Genomic DNA, 27,835 nt, shown 5'->3' with positions numbered 1-27,835 from the left:
TTTATTCAAGAGGTTGGCTGGGTAATGAGTCAAATTACAAACAGGTGTTTTTTTACGTCAGTTCATGTTAAAGATTTGAGTACACTCTAGATACAAAGCTGTGTTTTTAATGTAATTCACATATTATTGTTAGACTGCTGCTCAGGACGTGGATCACACTGTCCTTGTTTGACATCAGTCTCACTATCCTGGTATATTTGTTGTTTTTATTCTCAGAGATTGGTGAATGATATACTCTCCAGCATAACTTCACCCAACTTCCCCCTAAGCAAAGGTTGAATGAGTCAATGACAACAACACAATTAGGAAATTAGGCTAATTATGCACATAACATTGAAAAATCCGTAATTTTTTTTATTTTAAATAGCCCAAATATGTATAATAATACAAATGTGGTAGGATACTAAACAATATCTTAATAATAAACCTAATTTCCCGAGTTGCAATGCACTGTTGTTATGTAAGCAGGTTTTGTAACCCCCAACAGTTAGGATGCTCGTGCACTTCCGGAACTTTCGTAATGGCTTTTTGTGCAGAGCGCGTGCAGGGACCATCAGCACCGACCCTCCTCTTTTAGCAAGAAACTGATGAATGAGTGGAAGCGACCGGGCCTGGCTTGCATCTCATTACCACTTCACAAATATTAGCTTTTTCTCTCGGAGGAACTCTGCGCAGACACGGAAGGTGAGCCCCACACCGGGTTTTAATGTCCGCTTGAAAGTGTTTTCTTTCGGTTTTTTCTCTTTCCATTTTGCCGGGGCGTTAATTCAGCCGCAGACAATAGAGGAGCACGCTGCACTTGTGCCCCTCCGCTTCTTCCTGACTGCATTGCTTATACATTCTGCTTCCGTGTTATGAAAGATGCGAGCACGCTGCTTTCTTTTTCGCCTGTTTTCTTTCCTAACCCTGCTGGGGTCTACATAAACGCAGCGGGGCTCACGGAGACCACACCGCCGGGCTGACAGACACCTCTGCGGGGTTAGTATTGCCCCCTAACTGCAACGAGAGCCTAATGTGTTACCTAACAGTCTGCTAGGCTATGAGGGCAAACTAAAAAAGGGGTCTGGCTTATATAAAGAGTTATGTAAACTGAGGCTTTAAATATACATTCCCATCATCACTCAAATTAGTTAGTTATTTTTAGTTGAACCCCTGAATAAGCTCTGGAAGTCTTTTAAAGCCCATTGGGTTGCAGTTCAAAGGTTAACGATCAGACGGTGAGCCTAAAGGGTGGCTCCCTGCTCAATAGCACGTTGTATTTGAGGTAATACTCATCCTTATTGGTAGAATTGGTTGTATTTGCAAAGATTTGAGCCAAGTAATAGTAGGACATAAAATGGTCAATGACTTAAAGTGCTGTTAGTTAAATATGTTTTCTGTGTACTCAGACTGAAAGGATTGGAATGTCACCACCACAACTTTAGACAGGTTATCTAAACAGCCAACAGAGATGTGTATCAAGTAGGAGCTCAGGTGTGTGTGTGTGATCAGCTGATTTACCACTTTCTGGATGAACTAGCTTTCAATGAGCCTGAAATACTGTGCTATACAGACATGAAGTTGAGAGAGTCATGCCCTTTAATCAATACCCCACATGTCTTCTAGTTGTTAATGTTATTTTGCGGATGACGTCTTCTGGAGCTTTGACTTTTTCCATCTTCATCAAACATACAGAACAATGGAGGGAAATGCTGTTAACTTAATCTTTTGTCAGTGTAAACTCATGCTGGAAACAGTTAGCCTGCTAGCCTAAACATCCCATTACTTCCACTTAGCAATGTAGTTGGGTAGCTTGCTCTGAGTACTTACATTGCAACTAGGTCTACATACTAAATTTGGACCTAACTTGTAACTTGAGTCGTGCAAATATGGCTTCTAGTTGCAGGGCATTCTGGTCAATTGGTGTTTCAGTGGGTATTCAATAGGCGCTTTCACACCGGAGTACTTTTCCCAGTATAGTTCCGATATATTTCCGAAAATGTGCTTTCACACCAAAAAAATCCGGAACTAGAACTTAGTTCATGAGAACCTTTTCAGTCCCTGCTAGAGAGCAGGTACTTTCATGGTAGAAAAAGGTTCCCATTTCTGATTGGCTGGAAATGAAAGTTGTTTCCAGCCTGCTAGTGAAGAAGAAGAAGAAGAAGAAGAAGAAGAAGAAGAAGAAGAAGAAGAAGAAGAAGTGATGTCAGGTCAGCGATGTCAGCGGCTTCATTTGCCTAATCCTCCCTCAGGGACTTATTCCGGTGTGAACGCGATCTGCTCTTTAGTTCTGATGAACTAAAGAGTTCTGATTAACTAAGTACTGGGAACTAAGTACAGCAAAGTACTTGGAGTGAAAGCGCCTTATGTTGACTTTCTGTCTGTATAGCTGTTGAATATACATGTAAAATGGCAGCTTCTGATAGAAAGCCTTGTTTGATTTTAAAAGACAAAACATTTAGTTAGTTGTTGAGTTTAAGCTTTGGTTGAGTTCTTTGATCCCCTAAAAGTACATTGGTGTGTTTTTACTTGAAACAATGGCTTTGATTTGGCAAAGATGTATCACACTGCAGCTTTCACTGTTGTCTTTTAAATCTGCGGGAGTTTTGTAACCCTGACAGGCATTTTGGTTCCAAGTCACATACTGTATCACGGTGATCGACCCGTGGCAGGAAGATTATGTTCTAATGGTCTGATTCTCCGGCTTTTCTGTCTGCCTCCGCTGTCAGTGTTGATCCTGGGACTTTCTTTTAGTCTGACCTTGGATCAGGTATCCAGTGAATCACTTCAGCCAGATGCAACCTTAGCTGATGAAACCGTCTCGCTTTCTGTCTCTTCTGTTCAAAACGTTGGGTTATTCCTTCAGGCAACTTCAGAACGAACGGAGTGAAAAAGAGGTTGCATAAAGTGTGTTTACTGTCGTCATTGGGAAAGGTTAGCTTGTTTGTGTGCTTTCTTTAGTGAAGGTTAGTCTGTAACCTGAAGTTCCAGTATTTTGTTATATACCTGGACTCATGGTGGTGATATGTGTGAAGGTCACAGTACATTTTTGCTTACATCAGAGTGTCTGGAATGGATGAGTTGCACTCTTGGCATGCTAAAGCTAGTATTTAGATAAGAATGTCAAAGAAAATTATAATGTTCTCGATTTGTTGCATGCTTGAACAACAGTCAAGGTGTTTGGTTTTGGTCCTGTTTTAGACCATTTTCTGTTTCATTTGAAAAGGATGATCTACTGTGGCCCTCTCCTTTTCACCCTGTCATCACTGCCTCAGTCTGTTCCTGCTACCCAGCTCAGCAGGAGGCAGAGTGCAGGAACAGAGAGCTCACAACAGACAGGAGTGATGGAGGCTACCGCTGATCTCATTGACGGTTATGCACATTAATGTCTGACTTTATTTAATGTGGTTGTATATTACATTACATTGCATTTAGCTGACGCTTTTATCCAAAGCGACTTACAATAAGTGCGTTCGACCAACAAAATACAAACTTGAAATGAAATGATGATGAATAGTGGTAGATATGATAGTGGGGGAGTGTGCAAAGCTTGACGGCATGGTTGGAAATATCAATCAGACCTGCAGTGTGATAGACAAAAGTTACAACTACTTGTAAGTAAAGAGATATTTCACATTTTAGCAAATAAAAGTTAGTTCTGTAAGTGGGAGATGAAGAGAATTCATTGTCTTTGGTTAATCAGCACAATTATGTAAGGAAATGATTTGAACAAGTGATGCGAAACGGCACCACTCCTATCGGGAAAAATGCAATGGTATTTTCAATATAAGTTACAATCAAGAAAAAAGAGCATGAATATTGATGGAACATAGGACATACAAAATGGTTTTAATAATTCACTTCTAATTCTGTCATATTTCGATTTTTGGTTTAGTGCAATTTTGCAAACCAAAATCCTTTTCGAAAAAAGGAATTTGAAAAATGTTGCAATGAGCAGAGATGTAAAGAACCCTGATCAGCCCTGCGTTGGAAATGCAAAGTCTTGTTTGGAATTAGAGAGATTTGAAACAAACCAGGGCTCACCCTGGGTAAGCTGCATCTTGAAATTAGAAAAATGGATTATTGAACAAATTCCTGTACACTAAGACAGCGTAGACCTTTATTGTTATATAGGAAGAAAATTCAAGGATATAAATGCACAAAATGTTGTCTCTTGCAAAAAACCGATACATGTGATTCCCTATTAAATAGAAACCAATACCTACAATTTTCTATAAGCCATACTGTAAATGAGGACAAGAAGGGAGGCAGTGTGGGTCTCCCTGACCTTACACCATGACACAGTGTGGGAGGGGCGGCAGCCCCCTATCGGCTGACCTCCTCTCCTTGTAAAACTGTCAGAGGGCGAGTGAAGCTGGGTGGAGCGGTCTGACTGACCTCCACTGCTAATATTCAGAGAACTGAAACATCACAGCGGGGAATGTGGATTAAAGTCGAGATTTATTTAAAGTGTTTCCCTCCGTATGGCCTGAGAGTTGAATTCTCTGAAGCAGAAAGGGAGAGGGGAATATAGGGCAGAGACTCTCAGACCTCCACTGCTCCTCATGTTTTAGTCATTCCTAAAACAACATGTAGGGAGAGGATGGACTGCTGTGTCTGACCTACTAATACTTCTACGTGTTCACTTACTATAACTTTTCAATCTTTAATGGGGGAGGAATGTGTAGGTACATAGTCTGCTATTTCTAGTTCACCTCTCTCCTCAGGAGTGGCGAGAAGTTTTTTGGAAAAGATGGAATCCCGGTCTTGCTGATTTTTTTGTCAAAGTCATGAAACTATGTAACTCTATGTCCTATAAGAGTCATTCCTAGCATTCGGTGTCATTTCAGTTAGGTTAATCAAAAATAAAAAAACATAATTTTCCATGTTTTTTAAAATTTTATCTGAATGATGGCTTGTTAAAGTATAAGAAAAATGTTTTGGTCAAGCTCAGGATATTATGTTTAAATAATTGTGACCTAATAATCGGATGCAAACGAGGCAAAACGTCCACCCTGTTACAGACATTCTCATGTCTATTAAAGTGTTTTGACTACACAATCATTATAAATGTTAATTATCTAACAGCTGAAATGTTCCTTACTTAACCTCTCAAAAATAATTTAACAAAACATTTAAAAAAAAAAAAGCATTATTTAGAAAAATACTTGTTGTATTTTGAGGCACAATGTAAGTTCAACCCATTTGTTTTAGAATAAAACATAATTTAATTGGAATGTGGCCGCATGTTTTAGTAAATTAATTTTGTCAAATCATTCCCTGCAAAGGACTACAAAGACATGGGTCATATTTGTTAATTTCATTTAATTATTATAAAAAGAAACACAGGTAACAGGGTGGACACAAGAGAAACAGGATGTAACAGGGGGGACTTCACATCAGTGAATACAATAACATATTTAATTAAGAACATAAATCCTTAAACATTACATTTAATTAATTTTGTTAAAATGTTATATTATATATTATTTAATTACATTTCATTTTACCAAGATTACTAACAAGAATTATTATAATTAACAATAAAAGCCCACCCGCCCCGCATCCCCCAGGCCCTGACAAATACGTATACTCCAAACTTCAACCATAAAAGTCCACCCAATACAATATTCATGAGCATATTCAACAGTTAATAGATATAAAAATATTCAATTAAGAACATACATCTGTAAACATGACATTTAATTAATGGTGTTAAAAATGTTATATTATTTAATTACATTTCATTTTACCAAGATTACTAACAAGAATTATTATAATTAACGATAACAGCCCACCTGCCCCGCATCCCCCAGGCCCTGACAAATACACACATACTCCAAACTTCAACCATAAAAGTCCACCCAATACAATATTCATGAACATATTCAACAGTTAATACATATGTAGTACCAACATTCTCCATCTATACATCAACAATCTATTCCATTAGCCAGCAACCCAGGTGCTTCTCTAAGAAACTCCAAACAGACTTTTCCAGCTGGACAGACCTCTTATTGATTGGTTGCGGCTCTGTAATGAGGCATACAATCTGGTCATCTCTGTACCAACTTACGTCTTCTCGTGGACTGGGCCAGTACAATTTGTTAATGCCATTCCTATGCATACACTTTATCTTCAGGTCTTCTTCCACCTCCAGGATGATTCCTGGGAAGGGTTCACCATCATACCTAATGATGCACCACTGCCCAATTTCTTCTTTAGTGAGGACCTTAGGCCGGGTTGGTTCTCTGGTGCATTCTTGAATCGGCTCTTCTACCAAGCTCACCTCCTTTAGCCCATAGCACGGACAGTCCAGTTTGCCCTTGTCAGCCTGGCAAAGACAGGTTATGTCCCTGTATTTGATAATCCCTGGAGAGAGGCAAATTACTTGGTGTATTTTCATAGTTCCTTTCACAGGCACAAGCTGGGGCCCATCCAACATTTCCTGCCCTTTTTTCTCAACTTCTTCTTCTCCCACGAGAAAAAGCTCCACTGAAGTGCCTGACTTTTTTAACTGGTGGAACATGGTTTCCGCATTGGGGATATCTTCTCCATGTTTCACAATTCTGTCAGCAGATCTTTTAAGGGTACCCCCAACACCATCTGGAGCACCCTTTCCATGGCTGGCCTCAAAAAAGTTCCAGCTGACGGCTTGAAAGCCTTTTTTGAACGGCTCTTGAGATAGTAGGTAAAAGTTACCCTTCTGTTTGTACTGAGTTGCTGGGCCGTCACTGAAAACATGCAGGTGATTGATATCAGGGTGTCTCTCCCTCACCATGTCCAAAACAGGGTCAAGATGGGCCCAGATGGCTGGGGGATCGTGGCGTCTGGAAGGTGAAATGGTGGTGAAAGTCACTGGAGACAGTTCAGCTGCTGTGTAAAGCACTCCAGTGTGCAGGGTTGCTTGCAGGTGGGAACCTCCAAAATGGACAGATTGAATTTCCTTAGAGTACTTACAGGAGTAATTCTCACTGAAATCTACATGAATTAGACATTCATTGCTCCTCAAGTTTTCCCTTAGTTGTCTATAGGCTCCACACTGCCACCGAATGTTAAATATGTGCCTTCTAAATCTGAACAGTCGGTCATGAAAGTCACATGCAAGTCCATCCTCTGTTGTCATCACATTTTTCTTAACAGTGATTGTTGACCTTTTCCCTGGCTCCTCTCCATTATGGATGTTGGCTTCCAAAGACCACTGGGTAATACCTACCTCTATGTTTTCAGGAGCTCTCAGCATTTTATGTGTTGTGTAAACACAGTGTTTACACTCGCCGTATGCACAGAGTTTGGATTTTGGATTGCACATGGTTGCATCTACCATTTCCTCAATATTTTTTGTAGCTGACATGCCTTGGCTGTTTAGAGTGTTGGCCATGAAATGTAAGTTCTCATGAGTTTTACACTGACAGGTTTCTCGATCAGCTTCTGTTGGCACCACAACCCAAAATGGTCTCACGGTGCAGAAACACGAGTAAGAGACCCGATGTTGATGCTCAGAAAGGAATTTCTGGTGCAGATTTTTCATCGTGTCAGTTAGCAAACGTTTTTGATTTTTCGTCTTCTTTTGTGTGACAGTTTGTTTTCGTCCCGTTGTCATCCGGCTGACGTCATCTCTCAAATAGAAAGCTTTTACTTTTGCTTTGCATTCAGCAGGTAATCTGTTGCTCACTTTTCTTTCAAATGTCAACAGCGCTCCATCTGGTCTTTGATCTCGCTTTTTTGAAAAGCCAAGAATTTTCTGTGCATCCCTCTGCAGCCTGTATTTCTTTATAATCTTTCCTATTGTTGTTTTAGCAATTATTTGTTTCTCTCGTTCCTTCCGGGTGTTTTTGTATTTATTTCTCAATTATGGCTTCCTGCAATAACAATCTTTTTCTAATTGTGTCCTTAACTATTTGATTGCGAAGCAGGTAATTCACCTTAGACCGAGGGGATTTGTTCTCCCCAGCCAAACGCTGGTCTCTCTTTTTGTATTTGTAATTTTTTTCTAATTTCTCTCTTCAATGTGGCCTCTAGTTTTTCAATCTGGTTCTGGAGCCTCCTTCTCCCCCTTCTGACATTGCTCCGTCCAACAACGTATTGCCTATAACACAGGAAGGTTTTTTATTTTATTTCAAAAAGTTTATTGTCACAATTTACAATCACTGAAACACAAAATGGTTTGCTTTATCATGTAAGATAATTCAAATCCAGATACACACAATCTGCAAAGCATTTAACCCATAACTTTATTCTAACCTTGAGGTCCCTTGTTGTGCTGCATTGTCTCGACTTCGAGGTAGAGTGGTCATTACGCTGGCTCTTGCTTTATCCCTAAGCTTTTTCTTCTTTTCTTGCCACTTCTTTCTCTGTTCTCTCCTTTCTCTTTCACTGAGGTCTGACACTTTCTTTTTTTCCCCTTCTTCTCTGTCTTTCTTCCACTTTGCCTTCTCTCTATCCAGGTACTGCTGCCTTCTTTCATTGTCTGAATCCCTTCGTGCCCTGTAGCGTCGCTGCTTTTCTGCATTAGACAACGCTGCCATTTCCTGATAAATACATTCATACCATTAGATATCATATAAGACTATATATAACATATATGCATATTAAACAAACAATACATAACGGCACATGCTGGAAATAGTTAATCATCTAGCCTTTTAACAACCCCTTACTGTATGTCCACCCTGTTACTGTGAAAAATAGTAACAGGGTGGACATTTTATGCTAAACTTGGCTATTGCTACATGTCTGATGATGATCAAGCTAGCACTTGTGACAACAGAGAAAGATATTTGATAGCTATATTCACATTTTTTTCTAAATGTAAACATTTTGATCAGTTTCCACAAAAAATGAGCATAACAGGGTGGACATATTATGCTTTACCGCAACAGTTAAGTTAGTAAAAAACATAAAAAAATTGTTGAAGGAAGAGTGCATACTTACTCTGCTTCTTGAAGATGATTTTCCCGCTCAAAATGTATCCTTCTTCTTGAGTCATACAAATAGTAAAGGGGCGTGTCCAGAGGGATTCAAATCAGAGTAACAGGGGGGACATTAAAACAGGGGACACACACTTTTTAAAAAACTTTAATCAATAAAAATGAATTACCTTTTTTTTTTTTTTTTGGTGAGGAATATTAATAAAAGTTGTTACACAACAGTGACACAAATGTAGAATTTGTTTGTATTTGTTTAATTTCTTTGTTTATATCTGTTAGAGAAGTTGAGCAAACATGATTTGGGACACAGCAATTTGGCCTACTTGTGCTAAAATCAGAGTAGTTATTTAGCATTTTGAATATTCTGGAAAAATAACATTGATGTTTTATAGTAGAGGGGAATAAACATGTAAAACCAAGCTTTTAAAAATAAGCATTTGACCTTTTACATGCAAAATATATGATATAATGTGTTGGGGACCTAAATGGCACTGAATGCTAGGAATGACCCATAAATCATGTTGCCATACAACAAAACTGTGTTTCTAATTATGTTTCATGGGAGATGATGGTCGTTTCATTTCTTTCAACGGAGCATTACAGATTATGATAACACTTTTAAACGCAATGCTAACTTAGATTTTTTTTAACAAAGCTATGTGGAAAGGTCTAGTAAACATTATTGGTTTGGGATAAAATAAATATGTATTTGGGGGCGCGAGAGACCAGGAGGAAAAATGGTTATTAAAAAAGTGTGTGTGTGTGTGTGTGTGTGTGTGTGTGTGTGTGTGTGTGTGTGTGTGTGTGTGTGTGTGTGTGTGTGTGTGTGTGTGTGTGTGTGTGTGTGTGTGTGTGTGTGTGTGTGTGTGTGTGTGTGTGTGTGTGTGTGTGTGTGTGTGTGTGTGTGTGTGTGTGTGTGTGTGTGTGTGTGTGTGTGTGTGTGTGTGTGTGTGTGTGTGTGTGGTGTGTGTGTGTGTGTGTGTGTGTGTGTGTGTGTGTGTGTGTGTGTGTGTGTGTGTGTGTGTGTGTGTGTGTGTGTGTGTGTGTGTGTGTGTGTGTGTGTGTGTGTGTGTGTGTGTGTGTGTGTGTGTGTGTGTGTGTGTGTGTGTGTGTGTGTGTGTGTGTGTGTGTGTCGGAGTGTCGGAGCTATGTGCAACTCAAGGCATATGCTCGAACCGGAGCTGCCTGGACGCTGCAATCATGTTGCGCACACTATCCGTGCTGACTTTTCGTACAATGTCCCGCTGTCTGCTTCCTGCATAAAGTCAAGTGCTCGGCGCAGTTGTGGCGAAATGTCGCTCCTCTGTTTTCATTTAAACAGCTCCTTATATCCGTTAGCGCAGCTAGCTAGCACCAGATGCTAACAACAACAATAGCCGCGTTCACACTGCGGTACGGTAATGCACGTAAGGTCTCTCTCTCGCTCGCTCGGGCCACACATACACACACCCTCCCGGTCCTCCCGATGGCCAGTCGGTGCCTGCCGGTGAGCGTGGAAGTGTGGTCTGCCACAAGCGGGCGGCAGGAGCGGGGCTGTCAGCAGCATCAGCTTGTAGATGGTATTTTAAACTCGATGCGCTCTGAAACTACGGGGCGGCCAAGGTAAAAAAATACACATGCGTTAATCGCGTTAAAATAATTAGTGGCGTAAATCTTTTTTTATTATCGGTTATCGGTATCGGTCTTGAGAAGCAGGAAGGTATCGGTTTCAAAAAACCAATATCGTGCATCCCTAGAAATAACCCAGGAGAAAATACATTTCCTCAAACATGTTGTGTGAAACTACAAAAGATGAATTAATTGATAAAGCAAGTAGCCGCTGTCTGGCATTAAACCTTTTATACATGTCATTTTATATCCCTATGTAAAGGTTATGTCTCTCTAGGCTTTCCTCCATGTCTGCAGAATATTAAACGTAAATCAATGAAAGTAACGTTGGATAAAGCGATGTAAGCCACCACAGCAGCAGGGAGGCTTAGTTACCGGAGGAACAGCCTTACAACAGGAAAGGTCACAGACTGAATTCATGTTCCTGACTAACTGTCTTAACTCTGACATTTGCTCTGTTTATTACACCTCTGGAAATGAAAATGGAATCAGCACTATTTAGAGGATTTACTTAACTACATTATATTGTGCAGGTGAATAGCCTATTAGTCTGATTTTTTATCGATTCCTCAATTTAAGATTACCCAAAATGAAGAAGGCCTCCGCTGGTTTTCAGCATCAACGCAGCTGTTTTTATTTGTTCTTGTTAGTTGAAGAAGCTGGTAGTTGTTATATAATAAATGAATGCTTACGGTGGCCTTTTTTGCTCTAAACGAAGAATTGGTTAGTGTTATTCAAAGTCCCCCATACTTCTGGGTTCTCTTCCTTCCAGGCCTCATGCTGCGAGGAATATCTAAACTTGTAATGCTTTAATGTCTTTCTCGAGATGTGCATGTTCATAATTTCTTCTCAGAGCGTAGAGGCTTTTATTGATGGCTGCAAGCCTGTTTTGATTTATTAGATTTGTAGTGCTAGATATCTCTGAAAAGAGGGACTGTGTCTTTCTCTGGGTCTTGCTCTTGTCTTAATATCTTTGTGAAGGCTGATAAAGGTGAAACATGGGATACTGTATGTTTTATTAGTCTAAATATACCCTTAATGACACTCTCAACATTCCTTTACATAAAAACCCAGAAGTCACATCGAATAATGTACTTAAGGTTCATATTGTGTCCATCAGTTTTAATGATCTGACAATCATGTCTCATTTCTTCAGTTTGGTACTGCATATGGCTGTCGATGCAACCCATGAGAGTTGCTATGGACACAAAGACAGCCAGATGTGACAATTCAAATTGCGTCAACTACTTTATTGAGGTTTGAATCAAACTAATTATCATTTTCTATTTGTGTGTTAATTATTTTCCAGGTTTCTCATTAAAAATGAATAAAATGAGCCCTAAGCCTGTATAATTTCTTTAAATGTCAACAGTGCAAAACCTTTAGAGTTGCTATTCTCTCATATGACAAAAGCAGCAGATTCAAACGAGTGAGATCCTGGAACCAGAAATTAGACAAATTAAGTAATTAACCAATTTATTTTCAACTCAGAATAAGGTGAGGTTTGGGTGAGGCTAGGGCTGCTCGATTATGGCGAAAATCATAATCTCGATTATTTGGGCCAAAAATGTATATCACGATTTATTAAAAACGATTATCCATTTACTTTGAAAACATCCATTTATTGAAAAAAAATATTGAACAGTATGTTTTTAACAGTTGATTACCCTGAACTTTAAGGATAATTCAACTGAAAAACCAATACAAAAATAAATAATAATAATAATCGTTTTATTTCGATTATGTTGTTTTCATAATCGTTGCAAGCCAACATCGTAATTGCGATTAAAATACGATTGAATTGAGCAGCCCTAGGTGAGGCATGTCGTTTTAAAGTTATTAGTTGCAAGGTACTGCATAAAGTCGGAGAAGGTCCTCTTAAGTACAGAAGGACATTTGTGTGTGTTTTGCGTTAGTCCTTCCTTGGGAGCATGTGTAACTATAGAGCAGCTCTGTCTGTGTGAAGGTTACATAACTGTGTGTATATGTGTGTGTGGAACAGTCGTTGTTAGTGTTGATGTTTTAATTTGTTGATCAGCCCCCCCCCTCTTCGTGTGTGTGTGTGCATTTGTCAGTCAGTAAAGTCTGCGTCAGAGTTGTCTCAGTTTACTTTAAATATCAGCATGTGTTTTTAAGGGTCGTTCCATAGCCTCAGAGAGACAGGCGTCACAGGCCTGTTTGTGTAGTTGTTGCTTTACATGGAAACTGACATGACTTTTTCCACGTTGATGATGTAATGGCAGCCAATTGTGAACTCATTCATTTGTTCTGAGCTGTAACAAATCTGAGCTACGGTCTGTTCCCAGACGTTCCTCGGGTGCAGCTGCTGCACCACAGCTCTGCACTTTCCATCTGTAATAATTACCACAGACAGCTTAAATGCCACCGTCCAGACACACAGCTGTGGCGTCTGCGTGTGCTGCCACATTAAGGTATTAGCGGAGCGATGGCCCCAAAAGATTTTTCTCTTCCCACTCCAGTTCCTCAGATAACCGCTCACTCGTAGTTCTCTAACTCAGCAGACTTTGTTATGATCCCATTAATGATTCATCTCAGAAGTCACGCGGGGTCAGCGCAGATACACCAAACACAATTTCAGTGATGATAGCTAATAGTTTTGCATTGTCAAATGAAGTCAAGACTTTTTCCTATATCATAGTTAAATGTAATGTTTGTGGTTGAAAATGATTAAGTGTATTGATAATTTTGTATTATCCATCTGTTCAAGTTCTGTATTATATAATTCAGACAAAAGCTGCATTGCCTTACATTTTGAAATTCTTTATGAACTCTGTGTCTAGTATACTTGACATCTTTAAGTTTGTATGTTGATACACAAATTGACTAATCATTGCAAAAGTCTGTAAAGAGTTTGTAGCGAGGGATAATAAGACACATTTAAATGACTAATTAAATGACTGTTTTGGCTTATGATCATTTTAGCTCAGCTGTGAAAGAACACCTTTAACTTCCCTGCAGTTCATCAAAACAATGTTATCAATCAATACCTTTGTTTTCTACTCTGTTTGATAAAGGATCTGTCTTACACACTTGTTTTCCCTGTTGGATCACATACCCCTAAAGATGTGTCTGATAGACCTGAGGGAGGAGATGGATGTTGGCAGAGAGGGATGGGAAAATCTGAGATTGGATTTTTTTTTGATAAACAAACATTTAGTGGAAGGAAATGGATTCCTGTAGAGAATGATAGCCAGTGAACAGAATACAGCATATAATTGATCTGTTTAGCTTTTATAAAGATTTTTGTATCCAATCACAAGCTTACATATTACATCAACCACAGAACGGTGCCAACATTTTACTTTAATTAATTGTATATCTGCTTTTGAACTTAATTATTCATAGTCTTCTCTTTATTCTGATACGTATAACATGCTTTTTTCTCAGCAGTTATGTTTTGACTGCTGCCAGAATAAGCCCATCCTACTATGGATTCTATAGGTTAAGCAGAGGAGATCCTCCCCCTCCCCTGTCCCTATGTAAACCCTTAACAAACCCAATGAACCCTCTAAGCCCTCACTGATTGGCTGGACTACAGCCAGCAGCATCCAATTAGAGATCATCTTGGTGCAGTGATCCCACGTCTCTCAACACCTACTAGTTCTGCATGAATCCAGGAGACAATGATAAAGTGTGTGAGCTCCTGCTTCTGTCTTTATTTGAAGCTATGCCGACATCAGAAAGAAAATAACATTGTTTTAATTTAATTGTCAATAAGAATTTAGAAGAACTAAATCGATGTTTTCACCGTCTGGCTTCTAAAAACCCCACAACAAGCGATGTGATCATTCATAGGTGAGGGTTTTCTTGTTTTCTTCCTATTTTGTTTAACTGTGCTCATGGGCTGCAGGTGGGCAGGGATTAGAAATGACACCCAGGTGAGATTGACCCAAGGGTTCAGGGCTCAACGCTAACTTTTAAAAGTGGTTGCCAGGCTGGCAACCAGACATCAGCTTTCGGTTGTCAAAACTGAAAATACGGTTGCCATTTTTAGTCACCTTATATTTTAAATAATTAAGATACTATACGGTTATACATCAACTTAATAATGAAAATGTGACACAAAGGAATGTTCAAATGCTTTACAATAAGTAATTAACACACTTATTTGAAGTGGTAGTAAACTTGTCCACCCTCAATTGCTGGTATACAAAACACCAGTAGTGCATCTGTTGTTCTGTTCTTCACAGATCACTAGTTTCTTGGTCATCCGTTGTCTCCCTTTCAAATGGGGGTTTTCTTGACCTTTGTGCTGATCCCCACCATAGATCCACTGGCCCTTTAGCATTGAAGTCTTGATTGTGGTTCTGTCATTGGCCAGACTAATACATTTATAATGTTAAATAAATGAAAACCATTCACAGTTAAGAATTAGATATTAATTATTAATGCTGTAAATTACCTTTGATATGTCTAACTATATTTAAAATGGGTTACCTTTTTATAGAAGTGATTTATATTTGTATGCCAATATTTTTCCTATGGTAAAGTTTCGTTTAGCACTTTTATTTTGGTAGTAATAAGATCGGGACTCTTATTTTGAAGGAACTTTTACCGGAAGTGAATGCACAACGGAGCAGAATGTACATATATATTTCGCCTCCCAAGTCTTTACACATTTCCTCTTTGCTTTCGTTCGGGTTCATCTTGCGCTTTATCAGTTGAATAACTTTGAACATTCGTTTGAGATGTTGACGGTTTGGCTGAACTTTTTACCCCGGAGTCAAACAACTTAATTTGCTTCGCCATTTTTTGTAAAAACAAACACATGGCACACTGCCCACGCGAGTAAACGTGCATCGATTTCTGGCTCCGTAATCACACCAATGCACGTGCAACTTAAGGATCAGGTTCCGACTGGTAACAACAACAATTAAATATCACTCTTAATACAACAACTAATTAACATTATCTATTTTGGGGTGCACATTTAGCTGTTTTCTGTCCTTATTTCTTCATGTTAAAAAGTGGTTGCCACTGATGGCAACCAAAGGCCAAGAAGTGGTTGACATTTTTTCTGAATGGTTGCCAATGGCAACCGTTACTGTGGAGCCCTGAGTTTAAAAATATCCTCGGTTCACTGATCCAGGTCAGTCGTTTGTGCCTGACCACTCGGCCAACGTTTTAAATGCAGGCTAATCCTGAATACACTTGTGTACGAGTTGAAGGTATTTATAGGTTCAAAGACAGAATTAGAAAAAAAGCGTGTGTGTGGGCGGTTTCAGGCCCAAATTAGAATCAGAAGGCCGCAAGTCTGACATTGAGCTTGGATAAACTCTGAAGCGTCTCATTTAAATGTTATTTAAGACTTTCGCAAACGACCCAGAAACATGAAAAGAAATTGAGAAATTGTACATTTCTGTCCCTGAGTTGAAGCATTTTTAAGGGTTTGAATAAATGTTTCCGGTTAGTGCTGAAAAGATTCTATTAGTCAAATAATTACTTGCAGCGTGAGAAAAAGTTTTTAGAGAGTACTTGTCCATGGACAAGTGAGTTTGGAAATGTACTTGTCCGAATACATTTTTCACTTGTCCAGAATGGACAAAAATTGGGGCCACTGGAATCTTCTTCTTCGCCATCGTATCTTACATTTTCCCACGGTTTTTACGGCACCGCTAACGTAAGTGAGCGGTAACATTTTACTGCATCACACATAGGGTTGGGTATCGTTTGGATTTGAACGATTCCGGTTCTGCTTTTCGATTCCGGTTATTTTCGGTTCTCGATTCCGGTTCTTTGAGAGGGTAAAAATAAGTCCCATGACAAACTGGGAGAAAAATATATTTATGAAAACATTAAGTCAAATCTGTATTCCTATTTACAAATCACTTCATACTGTTTAATTTATTACGGTTATTGAATACAATTATATAAAAATAATCTCTGCATTGTTTAGTTAGTTCTAAGTGGTGCAGTTTGAGAATGTACAATTGGCCCAGTCTCCTCTGATGTTACACTGCAACCTGTCTGTGAGACAGAGTCCAACCACACATGTCCAACACATAGGACTAATAATAATAATAATAATACATTATATTTATAGCCTAAGGCCTAGCGCTTTTCTACAACTCAAAGACGCTTGCACGCTTACACATGTCCTGCAATACACATGCTGCAGCTGCCCAGCTGCTCACTGTTTGTAAAAGTAAATAAATAGTATTTTCATTTCAATAATGTACTTTCTATACCCTGCTTCATAAACAATACTGACATCCCTGTGCTCCTCCGAGTCTGGGGGTCCGGGGATGTGAGGACAGCGCGAGGACACAGACAGGGAGGCTGCTTCACTTCATAAAGGAAATGGCGGTCAATAGTAACAACATAGGAGCTAAAACGCTTAATAACCTTCATTACATGTTAGAGAAAGAACATAAGAAAGTTTGACAAAGATGAGGCTGTTAAACGGGCAGCAGATCTGCTGTGTGTAGAAAGAAAGAGAGAGAGAGAGAGAGAGCCGCAGAGCTGCACCGTGCAGCGATCAGCTGATACGGAGCATAGAGAGAGAGAGCTGCAGTCCGCGGGGCTCGGCCTCGCCTCCTGTCCTCACAACTCTTATTAATCCCGGGACCGGACAATTGTTATTTGTTCCTACACGGAACAGAGTTTTGCTTCCCAACCCTGCCACTAGAGATGTCCCGATCACGTGATCGGGGATCGGAGCCGATCACGTGATTTTCCAAAAATCGGGGATCGGGAGAAAAAAATCGGGGATTGGGATTTTTTTTTTTTTTTTTTTTTTATAAAATATTTTTTTTTTATTTAATGTTGCAAAACAAAAATGATCATGTTCACGTCTTAAAGTCATCCTGAGGACTTAGTTTTGGTTTAAAATTACACAACATCATGTATGTGTTGCTTTCTTTGGGCTTGTTTTCAGACCTGGTTGCTTATTTCTCTGAAAGCTGGCAACGGAGTGGGCGCAGTGTCTAATAGTAGCAGCAAGATAACGAGAGGCTACGTTCAGCTGGTGACTCGGGAGTCGGGACAGAGAAAATGTCAGGAGTTTGGAAGCATTATAAAATTGAAAGCGAAGGCAGTGTAACCGCCAGATACAATGTTTGGAAGGCAGAGGTTCCGCGTGGTGGAAAGAACAGAGCTACGTTCAACACGACCAATCTAATACACTACCTGAGAAACAAACACCAACAACAACACGGCGAGTACACAGCGGCCACTCGGGTAACGGCACTGAAACAACCGACACTTTCAGAGACTTTCAAAAGGAAAGAGAAACTGCCCCAGAACAGTGAAAAGGCCAACACAATAACAGCCAAGATAGCTGAATTCATCGCGTTGGATGACCAGCCGTTATCTGTTACCTTTTTTTTCTCTTAATGCATTTCATAAAGATCGGATCGGGAAAAATCGGTATCGGCAGATTGTTAAAATCAAATGATCGGAATCGGATTGGGAGCAAAAAAAGGTGATCGGGACATCCCTACCTGCCACTGTGCTACACGTCCCGCCCCGCCCCCGTCTAACAGTACAGAAAGCGGCGAGATGCATTTCCTTAGGAATCGACAAGCAGAACCGAAACTAACACTTCTAAACGAACAATGGCGGACACGTACAATTTGCGAATGAGTTCTGCCTTTTGTAAACTGAATTTATCTATAATTTGTCAATAAATCAGGACGAAAAACGTCACTTGTCCGCCGGACAAGTCAATTGAAAGATCTACTTGTGCGATATTGTAAATAACACGTCCCGGACGGTGGGACGTGTACTTTTTCGCACACTGACTTGACTTTGATGGTTAGTCAAGGTATAATTTTTTTTATATCGTTCATCCTGGCATTTAGTTCTTGGCTTGATGTCACTAAAGCAAAGGAGATTTTGAAAAGACCTCCACCATTATAATCATAAATACATTCCTTTATCTCAAAGCACTGTGTGTGTCTTTGACCAGTATATGTGTGTGATGATGTTGCCTTTGAGTGAAAATAACCTGCCTTTGATTGGTCAACCTCCTGCTGCCCCCCCACCACCAGCCTTCAGTATTGTGTAATTATGTTACACAAGCGAGGGTATGTGGTGCAGATCTTCTACGTCTCTAAGCCATTCCAATAGAAAAGCAAGGTGTTATACAATATACATTTTCAGAGCAAGAAACCCAAGTGTTAGAAATCTTGCAAAAAGCCTGCTCTTGGAGAACCGGTGAAGGGCATCATCAGGCTGTTTATCAGAGGAGAAGACTGAGCTGTTTGTGGTTTTAAATAAAAAAACATGTCTAGTATTGACAGGTTCGACAGGGGTTATTGATGTGAAGGTGAAAGGTATCAGATATGGTCGGTCCACTTTAATTAAATTGTTAACCCAAGCCACCGTTCAGTCCGTTATTCTTTTTATTTCTTTTCAAAACAGCCTTGAACTTGAAGTAAATCTGATATTAATTTGACCTGAAATCAGTATCTTTAGGATTTGAAAAGATTGCGCCGTTTGACTCGCTATTTCTTTTTATTTTCTTGGCCCTTCACCGCACATCCCCTTCTAACTCTTTATTACTATGTATCTCCTCCCCCATTATAAACCCCATTGAGCTTCAGCAGGGTTTATAATGGAGCTCTGGTACACACTGTTCATCGCTGTGTGTGTGTGTGTGTGTGTGAGTACATACACTGTGTAAAGAGCACATATGTGTTATATAGTATGTCTATTGTATTTATATCTATAGTAAGTCTTTATATTTTAAACGCACACTTTATCTTTAATTTTATCAGCACCACGTCACTATTATTTATGTATATGTACAATTTTAGCAAGTTGTTATATTGTCCTGTTCCTGCAGCCAGTACAACGAAATTTCGTTTTAATAGTACACTCTGTGTCTTGTTGAAATGACAATAAAGTATGTCTATGTCTTATCGATCCGGTCCTTTAACATTACTTTTATCGGTTCTTTTGGAGAAAAAAATAAGGTAAACTAACTAAACAAATTGTGAACAAAACTAACATTGCTTTTTATTTAAATTAAATACATAATATTTCACATCAAAAGAAACAACAATGTTTTAACAAATCGTATTAAATAATGTGATGACAGAACTGTAAACAGAATAGCTGAAACTTTAACAAAATAAATAACTCAGTTTCCTCTAATCATTAACCCATGTTTGTATAATGTAGTTAACTCCGTGTGTTGCTGCCAGCATACATAACACCTGACGTGGAAACGTTACTCGTGGATGGGGCTACAGATCTAAAGACAGTCGAACCCGGTACATTTGCTAAATGTTTAGACAAATTGCTCGTGTTTCCGCCCTTACATGCTAAACACTTATTCCACTTTTGGTAACGAGTATTGTCCACATCGACACGGCTATAGTTTAACCACACCTCGGAGCGCGTTCTCTCCGCCATCTCCTGTGTGTGTGTGTGTGTGTGTGTGTGTGTGTGTGTGTGTGTGTGTGTGTGTGTGTGTGTGTGTGTGTGTGTGTGTGTGTGTGTGTGTGTGTGTGTGTGTGTGTGTGTGTGTGTGTGTGTGTGTGTGTGTGTGTGTGTGTGTGTGTGTGTGTGTGTGTGTGTGTGTGTGTGTGTGTGTGTGTGTGTGTGTGTGTGTGTGTGTGTGTGTGTGTGTGTGTGTGTGTGTGTGTGTGTGTGTGTGTGTGTGTGTGTGTGTGTGTGTGTGTGTGTGTGTGTGTGTGTGTGTGTGTGTGTGTGTGTGTGTCAACTTTTTCTAGCAAGCTAAAGAGTGGCATTATTAGCCAGATCTTATGCAAGCAGCTGTCCTCTCACTGCCCCCTCCCTTACGTATCACTCTTTATGTCCTCTCTCTCTCTTTAATTAAGTGGGTGCATATGTGAGGTATTTTGTACATGAAACCCTGAGAAGGACATACCTAGCTGTAGGAGAGCACATGTGCTGGCAATTTAAATCCCAAACACGGCCCGCGATGAGAAAAATAGTCTTTATGTTCACCACAATGTACCAGAAGATGAGTTGTGTTAATGTGCTTAGTACAAGTAAAGACAGCAAAACATTAAAGGGGCCCTATTGTGCAGATTTTCACATGAGTTTGTATTTTGTGCCTCTACTGTGACGTGTTTACATGCTTTAATGTTCAAAAGTGCTTTATTTGTACTTGTACTGTGCTGCCTGTGCTGCTCTAATTGTTAACCTGGCCGACTCTGTTGTGATTGGTCAACCGCTTAGAGATGTCCAACCACTTAGTAAATCACGTACAATGTGTTGGAGCACTAGCCAATAGATGCACGAGTGTTACGTGGTGAAGTCAATATGTTACAGAAGTAAACAAAGAAGGCCTATGGGGTGGGTGGATTGTGTGTGTAGATTTTGTAAAAAAAAAATGGACCAAACTTTTATCCCATTGAAGGCACATGACTGACTGATATTTCATATCAAAGTAAAGAGTTTTCCCTTTACAGTTGGATGCTGGAAGAAAAACATTGCAGCTGTGGTCTTTATGTTAAATTATACCATTTTGGATCGTGAAGCAAGGCAAGGCAAGTTTATTTATATAGCACTTTTCAACACAAGGCAATTCAAAGTGCTTTGCATTAAAACAACAATATAAGATGAAACAAGTATCAAAAGCATAGCTCATCAGTCAAACCTTTAGACTTGTGAATATACTGTAGTTGAATATTTTTGTTGTCTGATGTTACACTACAAAAACATATTGTCATGTTGAATAGCTGGAGCTAGATTGCTAGATTGTTATAATTGCAAAACAAATGATTTTTTATCGAAAACATCCAGATATGCTATAGTCACAAGGCATCGGAGTGTTTTACAGCAGCTTCAGTGTCCATGTGCCCTGAGATATTCACAGCAGTGGATTATCTGTGTGTGTGGGGGGGGGTCTCATGTATATGACCACCTGCTGGTTCAGGCTACAGGCTTGTCCTATTTTCTAACCAGAGAAATGTAGGTTGTCTCACCCCCTCCCCCCTTTTGATCATGGGGTGTTTTAGGATATCAGACTGCTCCCCTGCCTCTTACCTCTTATCCCCCACCCCCCCCCTCCCTCATCATCCTGTCTATGTCCATCTCCACCGTCATCCTTCATCATGCCTCCGTCTCTTTATTTATATTCCTCTCTCTGGTCTTTTTATATGTTGCCCTCATCAGCATCCTGCCTCTATATTCACTGAATTGAAATGGCTTCTCATCCTAGCTGGCAATGCTGCACTCCCACAATGCAATGCAAGCTGATGAGATGTCCTTGGTGGTCCTCCAGGTGAGGTGATGTAGGGTGTCGATGGTTTCAACTCTTTGTGTGTGTGAGACATTTCAAGAGAGTTTTTGGAAGTTGGTGGAAGCTGCTTTAACACAAATAAAGATATCTCTCTGTTGATATATCATTTAAAAGTCTTTACATTGTTGTGGCTCTTCCTCTGTTGTAGTTCTTTTGTGATCCGACAGTGATATTAAGCTTGTGACTAAATGTTTGCTTGCCTGCATCAGCTTTGCCTTTCTCCATCACATCAAGTATGCCTGTTGTTTGTGAGTATTCCTTTTGCATGTGTAGGCAATGTAATGCCCATTCTATTAATGCCGACTCCACTATAACAATGACGGCTACAAGAGGCAATTACAAAATGCAAATAAACGTCACGGCTGTCCCTGGAAAAAAGCTGACCAAGACAAATGGTGTATAATAAAAACCCTAAAGGATTATAAGAATATAATACGAATATGCTATTTTTTCTGACTTAAAGGTGGGGGAGGTAATTTTGGAGAAACCGGCTCGAGATACACTTTTTGTTATATTCCATGGAATGCTCTTAACATCCCGATAGCAATGAATATCTTAAGTGCTTTGACAACAAATCCATAAAAAAATGTCATCTGTGGAAGCCGTAGTACTAAAGCACGACCAATCATTTTAGCCGGCCCGGCTAAAATAACTGGATGGCCTACCTGCCTGTCAGCCTTCCATTTCTTGCACAAACTTATCTCGTGCCCTCATTGGTCATGTGCGTGTTCGTGTGTGTTGGAGGAGGGGCTCTGTAAGGAAGTGGCAGATTTTTTCCGGCTGTGTATTTTCTAATTCTAGCGCACTCGAGCTGGTTTCTCCAAAATTACCTACCCCACCTTTAACATTAGCCTGATTGTGAATTGAAATGGTTGTAATCATCTTGAATAAATGTCCCTTAATGTCACACTTTTGCTCCCATGAAGTGCTGGAACTGACCCGATTGATAGTTTGCTCTATAGAATCTCAGAAAATAGTGAAAATGTCTCAAACTGCAACGTGGTGTCTTGTTTTGTCAGTCCAAAACCCAAAGATTTTCACTTTAATGTGATGTAAAACACAGAAAAGCATGAAATCTCTATATTTGAGAGGATTTGTGCATTAATAATTACTTAAAAGATGAAAAGACTTTCAAAAGACTTGTCGATTGACTAATGGATGAGTCTACAAATCATTGCAGCTGTACTAGATGATGGATATCTACCACCAGTGGTTGGAATGAAAACTTTGTTAAAAATGTATGGCGCTACAATGCCCATTGGACATCCTTCACAAAGTTGTTGCATTTTATTGTACAAGTGTTGATGTGCCAAAGCTAAGCATAGTTAAAAAGGGTCGTCTAACCTGCTGGATTAACGCAGTGCTGCTGAGAGCAGCAAACATATCATGTTATGCAAGTGACATTTAACAGGTTAATGGCCTGATGTGAACTCAACAGCTTGGCTCACCTTCCTTTGGTATTTAACACTACATAAGGCCTGATGGTGATGACACAGCAGTTTTCTTGGTTGGAAGTGACTTTCAATTTGTGTAGGCTCATAACAATCTGTGCAGCATGTCTGCGGGAGAGTCATGTGACCAACGTTTCACAATGTATAAGTCAAGTCAGGTTACTTCGAGGGAAAGTTAAAAAAAACTGTCTCAACAAGACAATTTCTTCCCAGTGTTGCTTCTTTTTTTCTTACAGAACCTGCTTTTAAACATATGGTCATTCACTAAAACAGTAAAAAGTGCACCAGTAAAGGCGAAGTTATTGTAAGCATAGTTTAAGAGTTTATACATTTATTGCTTAAGTGCAATCTACTTTTTTACATTGATGTTTTTTTTGAAAATTAGTTGATCAGATTTTCAAGGTTCAAGGCTTTTATTAGTCATACGTACATAGCGACAGTGTAGTTATGACGATGAAAATCTTAGGTCAGAGGCTCCTCCAACAGTGCAACACAAAAAACGGAAAAAATAGTGCAAGTAAATACGAAAAGAAAAATAGTGCAATAAGAGTCTATATAGTATACAAGTGATTGGAATATGATATATTGGATAAATAATTTGTAAGTTGCAGCCAGATGAATGTTATGGATGTTGTTTCAAAAGTTTAGGGGCCTCATTTATAAAGCTTTGCTTAGGATTCACGTGGGAAGGTGGCTTACGTAGGACAAAGCAAATAAATACGCACAAAGATATTCCGATTTCTAAAACACTGCGCACGCACGTCCTACGCCGTTTTCCCTTTATAAATCACAATCAACTCAAAATGCGGCGCATCTTTTGCGGGCTTCACGTAACGCCCATATTTGCCTATAAATAATCAAAGAAACGCCCCGTATTAATATTCATTCTGACTGACTGCATGAAGAAGATCGCAGGAAATGACGACAGAACAGCTAAAAAAGACATTTCACACCGTGTCAGATTTTGGTTCTTTTGGGAAGGTGGAGATAAATCATATTGTTTGGTGGATGAACCAGAGTAGCAGCATGGAGGTCGGATCGTCACCAAAATAAATAAGTGGTGCGAAAAAAGTTAATGACAAAATACACATAACCTTCCTCAGGACAGGCAGTGTGTCAGTGTGTTTGTGCCAGGGACAGGATACCCCCCGCCCCTTGATGAGAAACTGAAATAAATGATCGGGGAATCCCTCCGGTGTGGAGTCATGACGATTGGATCTGAATTTTTTTTTGTGGTTTTTGTTCCAGCTGTCGATCAGCTGTGCGCAGCGTCTCCACTGCACCCTGTGCGTCTCAACCCCCCCGCTGCAACTCTATATCCAGGGGTGCTCATAACTGGTATGCAGGTACGCATGCGCGGCAACAATCTGAAATGCGTACCGTCGCTTGTGTCACAAAGCGCATTTGCGTACCGACGTACTTGTGAAGCTTTTCCAGAAGGCGGTTAGATCACCGGACGACAGAGTCGGTCTCCCTGTGCACAGAGAGTCACCACCACCAATCAGCAACCAAGTTAACACCCGCCCACCTTATCACCTGAATCTCCTCCTAGAGCACCATTAAGCCGCTTTCACACCAAGTACTTTGCCGTACTTAGTTCCCAGTACTTAGCCGTACTTAGTTCCCAGTACTTAGTCCCCAGTACTTAGTCCCACCGAACTCTTTAATCCCAGAACTGTCTTAGTAGATCGCGTAGAAGCTGCTGGGACTCCCAGCAGTAAATCGCCAGAAGCGCCGACACCTCCTCATCACTTCACCGCTCCCATGTTTTTTTTTGTATTGCCATATGTTGCGGTCGGATAATCCAAAAATCAGCTCCTATCGTCTATCCCTTGGCCTCTGTGTGAAACGTCACGGGGTTAAGGGATAGTGGATAGGATCATTCAAAAGGATAGGAGAAGAGACTGCGGTACTTTAGAGAATCCGACTGCATTTTCACTATCCGACGTGTTTATGATGCGCCAGCGGACGTCATAAATGTGCGTCTGCTGCTGTGGGGAAACTATGGAAACTACAGTTTTCTATAGCGGACTACAACATGGATGTTTAAAAAGGAGGGACTACTGTAAACTCATCTAGAGACTCTGCACCGTGCTCTGATGCTGTTGCTTTATGAACGTGGACAACAGAGAAACATATTCTTCATGACCAAAGTTGGAATTGAAATAAAAAAGGAAAGTGAAACTTATGCTCGTCGCCCTCTCCCTCCGGTCCACATTAATACAAATGATCCCAATACGTATGATTGTATGAACTATGAAAAGATCTTAAAATCAATACAAATGTATTTATTATAAACATTAGTCCTTAACACCTATCACTGTGTATATCACCATTCAAACATCTTTTTAAAAGTTGAACAAACCCCACACAGCTCAGTGAAATGTTGACTTTATTTGATCATTTCAGTAAAAACTAACGTTCATATTTCTCTTTTTGATTATAATACTGATGAACGTTCAAAACAAAGCACTTTGTCAACTTACCACATACATTTTTAAAAAGCTTAACAAGCACCGTAACTTTCATGATATAGTTTCTCGGTCATAATCGGTTGTTTCCGTCAACGGCCGAATGTTGTGTGGCGGCAAATGCTGCGGCCGCAAGGCATTGTGGGGCAGCATTTTGGGGGGGCTCTTGGGGAAAAAAGGTTGAGAACCCCTGATCTAGAGAATTCGAACGACATTTATCATGGCTGCTACTGAGGGACTTCCGGGTAATTTCACTCCGTTAGGAAGGTTCCTAAGCTAAATGGACTATTCGACTTCAGCCTTAGTCTCTCTCCGTTGGTGCGCTGGGCTAATGCTAATAATGCTAATGCGAGCCAATAAAATGGCGGCTTCACAAAACTTCGGCCTAGTTACATTACATTACATTGAATTTAGCTGACGCTTTTATCCAAAGCGACTTACAATAAGTACATTCGACCAGGAAGACACAACCTTGAAGAAAACAGAATCATAAAGTACATCAGGTTTCATAGAGCCAAGTATTTCAAGTGCTACTCAACTGGCTATAGATAAGCCAGTCCTTTATTAGTATATAAGTGCTCTGTTAGCAGTTCTTTTGTTAGTAATTCTATCGCTCGAGGTGGAGTCGAAAGAGATGAGTTTTCAGTCTGCGCCGGAAGGTGTGTAAGCTTTCTGCCGTCCTGATGTCAATGGGGAGCTCATTCCACCATTTTGGAGCCAGGATAGCAAACCCACGTGTTTTTGCTGATGGGAACTTGGGTCCCCCTCGCAGCGAGGGTGCAGCGAGTCGTTTGGCTGATGCAGAGCGTAGAGCATGCGCTGGGGTGTACAGTTTAACCATGTCCTGGATGTAGGAAGGGCCAGATCCATTCGCAGCATGGTACGCAAGTACCAGTGTCTTGAAGTGAATTCTAGCAGTTACCGGAAGCCAATGAAGGGAGCGGAGGAGCGGCGTGGTGTGGGAAAATTTAGGAAGGTTGAAGACCAGACGAGCCGCTGCATTCTGAATGAGCTGCAGAGGTCGGATGGCACATGCAGGTAGACCAGCCAGGAGGGAGTTGCAGTAGTCTAGGCGTGAGGTGACGAGAGCCTGGACCAGAACCTGCGTCGCTTTCTGGGTCAGCTGGGGACGTATCTTCCTGATGTTGTAAAGCGTGTATCTGCAGCAACGGGTTGTAAAGCGTGTATCTGCAGCAACGGGTTGTAGCAGCGATGTTTGCAGTGAAGGACAGGTTGTTATCTAGGATCACACCCAGATTCCTTGCAGTCTGGGTCGGGGAAACAACAGAGGTGCCGATGTTGATAGTCAGGTCAAGAGTGGGACAATCTTTTCCCGGAAGGAAAAGCAGTTCAGTTTTGTCAAGGTTGAGCTTGAGATGATGAGCGGACATCCACTGAGAGATGTCAGCTAAACAAGCAGAGATGCGTGCGACGACCTGGGTCTCTGAGCGGGGAAAGGACAGAATTAATTGGGTGTCGTCAGCGTAGCAGTGGTATGAAAAACCATGCGGGCTAATGACAGATCCGAGTGAGTTTGTGTACAGGGAGAAGAGGAGGGGACCAAGAACAAAGCCCTGAGGGACCCCTGTAGTTAATTGACAAGGGTCGGACTCGGACCCTCTCCAAGTAACCCTGTAGGTACGGTCTTTGAGGTATGAGGTGAGGAGGGAAAGTGCAGAGCCTGAAACTCCAAGTTCTTGGAGAGTGTGAAGGAGGATCTGATGATTCACCGTGTCGAATGCAGCAGACAGGTCCAACAGGATGATGACAGAGGAGAGGGAGGCTGCTTTAGCAGTGTGCAGTTCCTCAGTGACAGCAAGGAGGGCAGTTTCTGTGGAGTGACCTGCCTTGAAACCAGACTGGTGTGGATCCAGAAGGTTGTTCTGATGGAGATAACAGGAGAGTTGTTTAAAGACAGCGCGTTCAAGTGTTTTAGACAAGAACGGGAGGAGAGAGACAGGCCTGTAGTTTATAACATCTGACGGGTTGAGAGTGGGTTTCTTTAAGAGAGGGTTTACTCTTGCCTCCTTGAGACTGTTTGGAAAGTGACCAGAAGTTAGAGAAGTGTTGATGAAATGGGTGAGAAATGGTAGAATATCAGGAGCGATAGTCTGAAGGAGGTTTGAAGGGATAGAGTCCAGAGGACAGGTGGTAGGG

The 27,835-nt window shown here is 40.5% G+C and overlaps 1 protein-coding gene across 2 annotated transcripts in view; it reads left to right on the top strand.

Annotated features, from left to right (window-relative positions):
• The first annotated feature begins 580 nt into the window (after positions 1-580).
• The window catches only part of LOC117449226 (helicase ARIP4-like), a 98,370-nt gene continuing 71,115 nt past the window's right edge, over positions 581-27,835 (top strand). The window contains exon 1 of one of the 2 annotated variants that reach the window (XM_034086735.1): positions 581-684. The gene's annotated coding sequence lies outside the window, so the exon portion shown is untranslated. The other variant, XM_034086736.2, reaches the window with a different exon arrangement.

The sequence above is a fragment of the Pseudochaenichthys georgianus genome, chromosome 7, assembly GCF_902827115.2.
Source record: "Pseudochaenichthys georgianus chromosome 7, fPseGeo1.2, whole genome shotgun sequence".
In the NCBI taxonomy this organism is placed as follows: Eukaryota; Metazoa; Chordata; class Actinopteri; order Perciformes; family Channichthyidae; genus Pseudochaenichthys; species Pseudochaenichthys georgianus.
The sequence above is the reverse complement of the archived record's forward strand: the minus strand, read 5'-3'. Positions and strand labels throughout refer to the sequence as shown.